We start from the raw sequence: 8,549 nt of genomic DNA, 5'->3' as shown, positions 1-8,549 counted from the left end.
CTCAAGAGTCTTCTCCAACACCACAGTTCAAAAGCATCAATTCTTCGGCACTCAGCTTTCTTCACAGTCCAGCTTTCACATCCATACATGACAACTGAAAAAATCATAACCAAGACTAAATGGACCTTTGTTGGCAAAGTAATGTCTCTGCTTTTGAATATGCTATCTAGGTTGGTCATAACTTTCCTTCCAAGGAGTTAGCATCTTTTAATTTCATGGTTGCAATCACCATCTGCAGTGATTTTGGAGCCCCTAAAAATAAAGTCTGACACTGTTTCCACTGTTTCCCCATCTATTTCCCATGAAGTGATGGGACCAGATGCCATGATCCTAGTTTTCTGAATGCATAGATGCCCATCTAGAGATAAAAACCAAAACTCTGCTCCACTCTGCTTCTAAAAACCAGTATCTTGATTTTTAATTACTAGCAACAATTTCTGACTTCTAAAAAATAAATTTTTTTATTAGAACTGTAAGTTGCATTCAGTAGCCCCAAAACCTAACAGTAGTTCATTCTTGAGCAATCCATGAATTAGGACAAAACTCCCTTCCACTTAGTCGGAAACTACTGAGCTACTGAGCATGCACACCCTTCCACTTAATACTGAGATACCGCCTTAGCTCTTGTGAGCAAGATTGAGGAATCACACCTCATTTGGAACCACTAATGAGTGAAAAACACCAGGAGACCAACCTGAAGCTAATAGAAGGAAATGATGTGATTTCACATGTTTAGAAACATTAGCATCAACTTTGGAATTTTACAAGCAGCTATTTCAAATATCAACATGACTCTGATATATTTATCACCATAGGTATTATTGCCGTTTGTTGCTGTTTTATGCCTTCAAGATTAAAAAAATATTAATTCCTTGGCATGCTAAATTGCTTCAGTCATGTCCATCTCTTTGCGACCCTATGGAACATAGCCCGCCAGGCACTTCTGTCCATGGAGATTCTTCAGCCAAGAATACTGGAGTGGGTTGCCATGCCCTCCTCCAGGGCATCTTTCTGACCCAGGGATCAAACCCATGTCTCCTGTGTCTCCTGCATTAGCAGGTGGGTACTTTACCACTTGTGCCACCTGGGAAGCCCATTAATTCCTTGAGTGTAGGAACAACTTTGGTCTTAAAAACTACCTGTAACAAGAAAAGATTTGCTTGTACTTGAGAATTCTCCCATCAATAGTTTCCTTTTTTTAAAGGCTGCACAGACAGGATTCAGTGTCAGCTGCTAGTTACAAACTTAACCATTCAAAGGGATGTTGTCCCACGAGGACACCACTCCCCTGATCTTCCTCTCTCCTCAGCCTCCTCTTGCCTTTTTTTTTTTTTTTTTTTTGCTGTCCCATGTCTTAGTTGCAGGATGTGGGATTCAGTTCACAGACCAGGGATGGAACTGCATTGGGAGCACAGAGTTCTACAGAGGTGCTTTGCACATACTTCTATTGTCCTAAAATACTCTCTCCACATCACTTCTCTGTGCAGCTAAAGCCCTATCCACTCTTTGCTGTGCTGTGCTTAGTGGCTCAGTCATGTCTGACTCTTTGTGACCTCATGGACTGTAGTCCCCCAGGCTCCTCTGTCCGTGGGGATTCTCCAAGCAAGAATACTGGAGTGAGTTTCCATGCCCTCCTCCAGGGGATCTTCCCAACCCAGAGATTGAACTCGGGTCTCCTGCATTGCAAGCAGATTCTTCACCACCTGAGCCACCAGGGAAGCCCAGGAATACTGGAGTGGGTAGCCTACCCTTCTCCAGAGGCTCTTCCTGACCCAGGAATCAAACCAGGGTCTCCTGCATTGCAGGCGGATTCTTTACCAGCTGAGCTACCAGGGAAGCCCCATCCATCCTTTAGCTCAGCTTATATGTGACTTCCTCAGAAAAACCATCCCTCCATGCCTCATCTGAGGCATCGATACACAACTGTTGGTCACTGAAATCCACTCTTACTGTAATAAGTTGTTTTCTTTGTTATTTACTTGTTTGTCATCTCCTCCATTAGAATGTAGGCTCCGTAGGAACCATCTATATCTTGTTCTTCCTGTGTTCTCTTCCCAGTTTTGTTCCTGGGATTTGTTGGAAAATTGTTGGTTGGTTGGTTGGTTGGTTGGTTGGATGAATGACTGAATGAATCCATGGGTGATGAAGCTAAGAGGAAGCAGAAGGTATTTCTGAGGGTTTTGACCACACATAGTAGATGCTCAATAAATGTTTGTGTTACTGAGGAGGCTACAATAAAGATAGGCACAACTACACACACACTCACACAAAGCTTAAGAGAAAGATGAATTCACTCCTTTAAGAAAGAAGTGAGGGGCCTCACTGTAAGTCTCATAAATCTCAACACAAGTGCTCATATAGGAGATGGAAAAGGTTCCTTGGTCTATTCCATTTTACAGACTGCTGAAAACATGTGTCTTTATTTTACAGAAAAATCACCCTGAGCACTTTGGTGTACAGAGCACTTTGGAACTCTAATTACAGGTGACACACAAATGGAAAGAAAAATAGGAAATCAAACAACTGAGCCAGTAAGTTGCAATTTATATGGGCACTTAATAGCAGCAAAGTGCCCTAAGCCACTCAGAATTTCATCGAAACACTTTGCAGATGGAGCTGTTGTGAGGATGAAGTCAAGAATGTCTATAATGTGGCTGAGTTCCTTGGTGACATTTTAGTGCTGTGAATCTTAATGTCCATTTTCACAGTATTTCTGCAAGGTCAATGCCATGTAAAACCTCCTGAAATCTGACTCTAGCTCACCTCTGTAGTCTGATTTCTCAACACTTTTCTCAGTCACTAAGCTCTAATCATCTCAGTCTCATATACCTTCCTACCCCATGCTCTCATCCCCTCACCTGCATCTGCCTAACTCCTTGTTGCTGTTGTTTAGTCCCTAAGTCATGTCCAACTCTTTGTGACCCCATGGACTGCAGCATACCAGGCTCCTCTGTCCTTCACTGTCTCCTGGAGTTTGCTCAAATTTTTTGAGTAGGTGATGCTATCTAACCATCTCATCCTCTGCTGCCCTCTTCTTCTTTTGTCTTCAATCTTTCCCAGCATCAGGGTTTTTTCTAATGAGTCAGCTCTTCACAACAGGTGGCCAAAGTATTGGCACTTCAGCTTCAGCATCAGTCCTTCCAATGAATATTCAGGGTTGATTTCCTTCAGAATGGACTGGTTTGATCTTGCAGTCCAAGGGACTCTCAAGAGTCTTCTCCAACACCATGGTTCAAAAGCATCAATTCTTCGGCCCTCAGCATTTTTTATGGTCCAACTCTTACATCTGTACATGATTACTGGAAAAATAATAGCCTTTATCTGCAAAGTGATGTCTTTGCTTTTTAATATGCTGTCGAAGTTTGTCATAGCTTTCCTTCCAAGGAACAAATGTCTTCTAATTTCATGACTGCAGTCACTGTCTGCAGTGATTTTGGAGCCCAGGAAAATAAAATATATCACTGCTTCCACTTTTTTCCTTCTGTTTGCCATAAAGTGATGGGACCAGATGCCATTATCTTAGTTTTGTGAATGTTGAGTTTTGCCAGCTTTTTCACTCTCCTCTTTCATCCTCATCAAGAGGCTCTGTAGTTCCTCCTAACTCCTACCAGATTTCATTTTAGAGGTCACCTCCTCCAAGAAGCCTTCTTTCCTTCTTCCTTCTCCAGACTGACTTAGATTCTGTTTTACTTAAGATTCTTAGGTTGACTTTTGATTCTGCATTTAAGGAGCTTGGAAGCCTCCACTCTGTCATAACAACAAGTAAAAAGCTGAACAGACTGAAAAATCTTCCACTCCTCTTGTATCCATAAGAGAGGTGATGACAGAGGAAACCATTGTCCCCTAGACTGGTGAAACATGGGCTTCCCTGGTGGTCCAGTGGTTTAAAATCGGCCGCCAATGCAGAGGACACAGATTTGATCCCTGGTCTGGGAAGATCCCACATGCTGTGGAGCAGCTAAGCCCGTGGGCCACTACTACTGAGGCTGTGGCCACTTGGGCCACGACTGGCAACTACTGAAGCCCGGGAGCCCAGAGCCTGCACTCTGGAACAAGAGCCATCCACTGGAACCAGACAAAGCCCACGTGCAACAGCAGACACAGTGCAGCCATAAATAAATAAATAATTTTTAAAAAAGATTGATGGAACTGGTGAATACAGGGAGTCGAGCTTACTGGTGCAGAGGCTCACAAGCAGAACAGTGCGGGGATAGGAAAACCTGAGCTGTAATGGATGAACTGCCGGAGGTTCAGTGTGGACACGTCTGAGAGATTAAAGCTCCAGGGGGACCCAGTCACAGGAGCCTGACTCTTTTGTGAGTTTTTCCTCCAGAAGTTTGACCAAGTTCTTACCACAAGTATCAGAGAAAAGTCCTCTCACGGTTCCAGGGGGGAGAGGGTAAATGAACCATTTTGAAATACACCAGAGTATTCTGTTTAACCAGCCTTGCCGTCAGGAGAAACTATTAATAGTTAACCAGAGAAGGCAATGGCACCCCACTCCAGGACTCTTGCCTGGAAAATCCCATGGACAGAGGAGCCTGGTAGGCTGCAGTCCATGGGGTCGCTAGCAGTCGGATATGACTGAGCGACTTCACTTTCACTTTTCACTTTCATGCATTGGAGAAGGAAATGGCAACCCACTCCAGTGTTCTTGCCTGGAGAATCCCAGGGACGAGGGAGCCTGGTGGGCTGCCGTCTATGGGGTCGCACAGAGTTGGACACGACTGAGGCGACTTAGCAGCAGCAGTAGCAGAGCACAACTTGATGGGATATTATCAGAGCCTAAGTGACCTGGGGGTAAGGGAAATGTCCAAATTCAATCAGCTCCAGCCTCCACATGGAAGGAGGGGAAGAAAGAGAAAGGATGTAAATTACTAATATCAGAAATGAAAGAGGAGATATCACTACAGACTCTATGGACAGTAAAGGGATAATAAAAAGAGTATTATGAATAACTTTATGCCTACCAATTTGATAACCTGGATGAGAACCCAGACAAGAAGAAACAGATGATCTGATTAAGCTTATATTAAAGAAACTGAATCAATAGTAAATAACCTTCTAAAATAGCACCATGCCCAGATGTGTTCACTGGTGACTTCAATCAAGCATTTAAAAAATAAGTTATGTAAATTCTCCACAATCTATTTCAGACGATAGAAGCAGAGGGAATACTTCTCAATTCATTCAACGAGGCCAGAATTCCCCTAATACTCTTATTATCAGAAAAGAAAACAGCAGACTAATATCTCTCATGAACACACATGCAAATAGTCTCAATAATACATTAGCAAGTCAAATCCACCAACGAATAAAAAGAATTATAGGGACTTCCCTGGTGGTCCGGTAGTTAAGACTCTGCTCAGGGAACTAAGATCTCGCACACTGTGAGGCGTGGCCAGAAACAAAACAAGAAAAGGATGATACACCACGACTGTGATATTGTGATTTTTAAGACAGATATGGGGATTGATGGGAATGCAAACTAGTTCAGCCACTATGGAGAATAGTATGGTGATTCCTTAAAAAACTGGGACTAGAACTGCCATACAACCCAGCAATCCCACTGCTGGGCATACACACTGAGGAAACCAGAATTGAAAGAGACACGTGTACCCCAATGTTCACTGAAGCACTATTTACAATAGCTAGGACATGGAAGCAACCGAGATGTCCATCGGCTGACAAATGAATAAGGAAGTTGTGGTATATATACACAATGGAATATTCAGTTCAGTTCAGTTCAGTTGCTCAGTCGTGTCCGACTCTTTGCGACCCCATGAATCTCAGCACGCCAAGCCTCCCTGTCCATCACCAACTCCCAGAGTTCACTCAGACTCACGTCCATCGAGTCAGTGATGCCATCCAGCCATCTCATCCTCTGTTGTCCCCTTCTCTTCCTGCCCCCAATCCCTCCCAGCATCAGAGTCTTTTCCAATGAGTCAACTCTTTGCATGAGGTGGCCAAAGTACTGGAGTTTCAGCTTTAGCATCAGTCCTTCCAAAGAAATCCCAGGGCTGATCTCTTTCAGAATGGACTGGTTGGATCTCCTTGCAGTCCAAGGGACTCTCAAGAGTCTTCTCCAACACCACAGTTCAAAAGCATCAATTCTTCGGCGCTCAGCCTTCTTCACAGTCCAACTCTCACATCCATACATGACCACAGGAAAAACTATAGCCTTGACTAGACGGACCTTTGTTGGCAAAGTGATGTCTCTGCTTTTGAATATGCTATCTAGGTTGGTCATAACTTTCCTTCCAAGGAGTTAGCATCTTTTAATTTCATGGCTGCAGTCACCATCTGAAGTGATTTTGGAGCCCCCCAAAATGGGCTATTACTCAGCTATAAAAAAGAATGCCTTTGAGTCAGTTCTAATGAGGTGGATGAAACTGGAGCCTATTATACAGAGTGAAATAAGTCAGAAAGAGAAACACAAATGTTGTATATTAACGCATATATATGGAATTCAGAAAGACGGTAACAATGATCCTATATGCAGGGCAGCAAAAGAGACACAGATGTAAAGAACAGACTTTTGGACTCTGGAAGAAGGTGAGGGTGGGATGATTTGAGAGAATAGCATTGAAATGTGTATATTACCATATGTGAAACAGATGACTAGTGCAAGTTTGATGCGTGAAGCAGAGCACCCAAAGCCAGAGCGGGGGGCGGGACGCGTTCAGGATGAGGGGACACATGTGCACCTGTGGCTGATTCATGTTGATGTATGGCAAAAAAAAACATCAAAAATTATAAAGTAATCATCCTATAACTAAAATAAAATAATATTTTTTTAAAAAGTAAAATATGGGACCTTTCCTGGAAGTCTAGTGATAAAGACTCCATGCTTCCACTTCAGGGGGTGGGGGTTTGATCCCAGATCTGGGAACTAGATCTCACAAACCACAGCTAAGAGTGTGCATCCTGCATGCTGTAAAAAAGTCCTCAGCACAGCCAATAAATAAATAAATAAATATATATATATATATTTTAACTGTGGGGATAAGGAAAGTAAAAGTTTAAGAATGATAGATAAAAGGTCTTTAGACTTGGAATCATGATTGTATGAGGGTTTTCGTTGCTGTTGTTTTTTTTTAAACTGTGTTAATATATATATACCATAAAACTTAACCATTTTTGTTTTTGGCTGTGCCACACCACTTATAGGACCTTAGTTCCCCTACCAGGGATCAAACCCAGACCCCAGCCATGAGACCCCTGAATCCTAACCACTGGACCACCTAGGGAATCCCCCCCCCATCTTCATCATTTTTAAGTGTACAACTTAGTTGCATTAAGTACATTCACATTGTAGTAACCATGACCACCATCCCTCTTCAGAACTTTTTCATTAACCCCAAGTGAAACTCTAAACCCATTAAGCACTAAATACCTACCTCCTGCCCCCAGCCCCTCACAACCCCAATTCTGTCTGTCTCTATGGGTTTGACTTATCTAGAAACCTCACAGAAGTGGAATCATACAATACTTGTCCTCTTGTGTCTGATTTATTTCGCTTAACATGTTTTCAAGATTCATTCACATTGAAGAATTTCCTTCTTTTTCAAGGCTGTATACTATTCCCTTGTATGGCTAGACCTCATTTTGTTTACCCATTCAACCATCTGTAATATGGTTATCTTTTGACCGAAGTGTCAGAACTTTCATTTCAACAACGGTGGAAGGTCTAACATGGTTATTGTAAGGTTTGTCAAGAAGTCAATCTGAGATGGAGATTAGCATAGAGCAATTTGTTAGGGACACCCTTGGGGTCCAAAATCACTGTGGAAGGTGACTGCAGCCATGAAACTAAAAGACGCTTGCTCCTTGGAAGAATAGCTATGACAAATCTAGACAGTGTTTTAAAAAAGCAGAGACATCACTTTGCCAACAAAAGTCCTTATAGTCAAAGCTATGGTTTTTTTCCAGGAGTCATGTATGGATGTGAGATTTGGACCATAAAGAAGGTTAAGGGCCGAAGAATTAACACTTTCGAACTGTGGCACTGGAGAAGACTCTTGAGAGTCCCTTGGACAGCAAAGAGTCAAACCATTCCATGCTAAAGGAAATCACCCCTGAATATTCATTGGAAGGACTGATGCTGAAGCTGAAGCACCAATATTTTGGCCACCTAATACGAAGAGGTGATTCATGGGAAAAGACCCTGATGCTGGGAAAAATTGAGGGCAAGAGGAGAAGGGGGTAACAGAGGATGAGATGGTTGGATGACATCACTGATTCAGTGGACACGAATTTGAGCAAACTCAGGGAGAAAGTGATGGACAGGGAAGCCTGGCAGGCTGCAGGCCATGGGGTCACAAAGAGTCGAACATGACTTAGCAACTGAACAACAGCAAGGGACACCCTTGGGATCACTACCTAGGGAAGGGAGGAGAAAGAAGCAGGACTGGGCACAGGGAGAGGCTGAGTTTTGATGTGGCCCCTATGATAGGTAGTTCTGTACCTTAGTCGTTTTCCCTCTGTGTATGTCTGTGTCCAAATTTCCCTCCTCTTATAAGGATATCAGTCATTAGATTAGGACACAC

This window comes from Bos indicus x Bos taurus, chromosome 17 (assembly GCF_003369695.1).
Source record: "Bos indicus x Bos taurus breed Angus x Brahman F1 hybrid chromosome 17, Bos_hybrid_MaternalHap_v2.0, whole genome shotgun sequence".
NCBI lineage: Eukaryota > Metazoa > Chordata > Mammalia > Artiodactyla > Bovidae > Bos > Bos indicus x Bos taurus.
The sequence above is the reverse complement of the archived record's forward strand: the minus strand, read 5'-3'. Positions refer to the sequence as shown.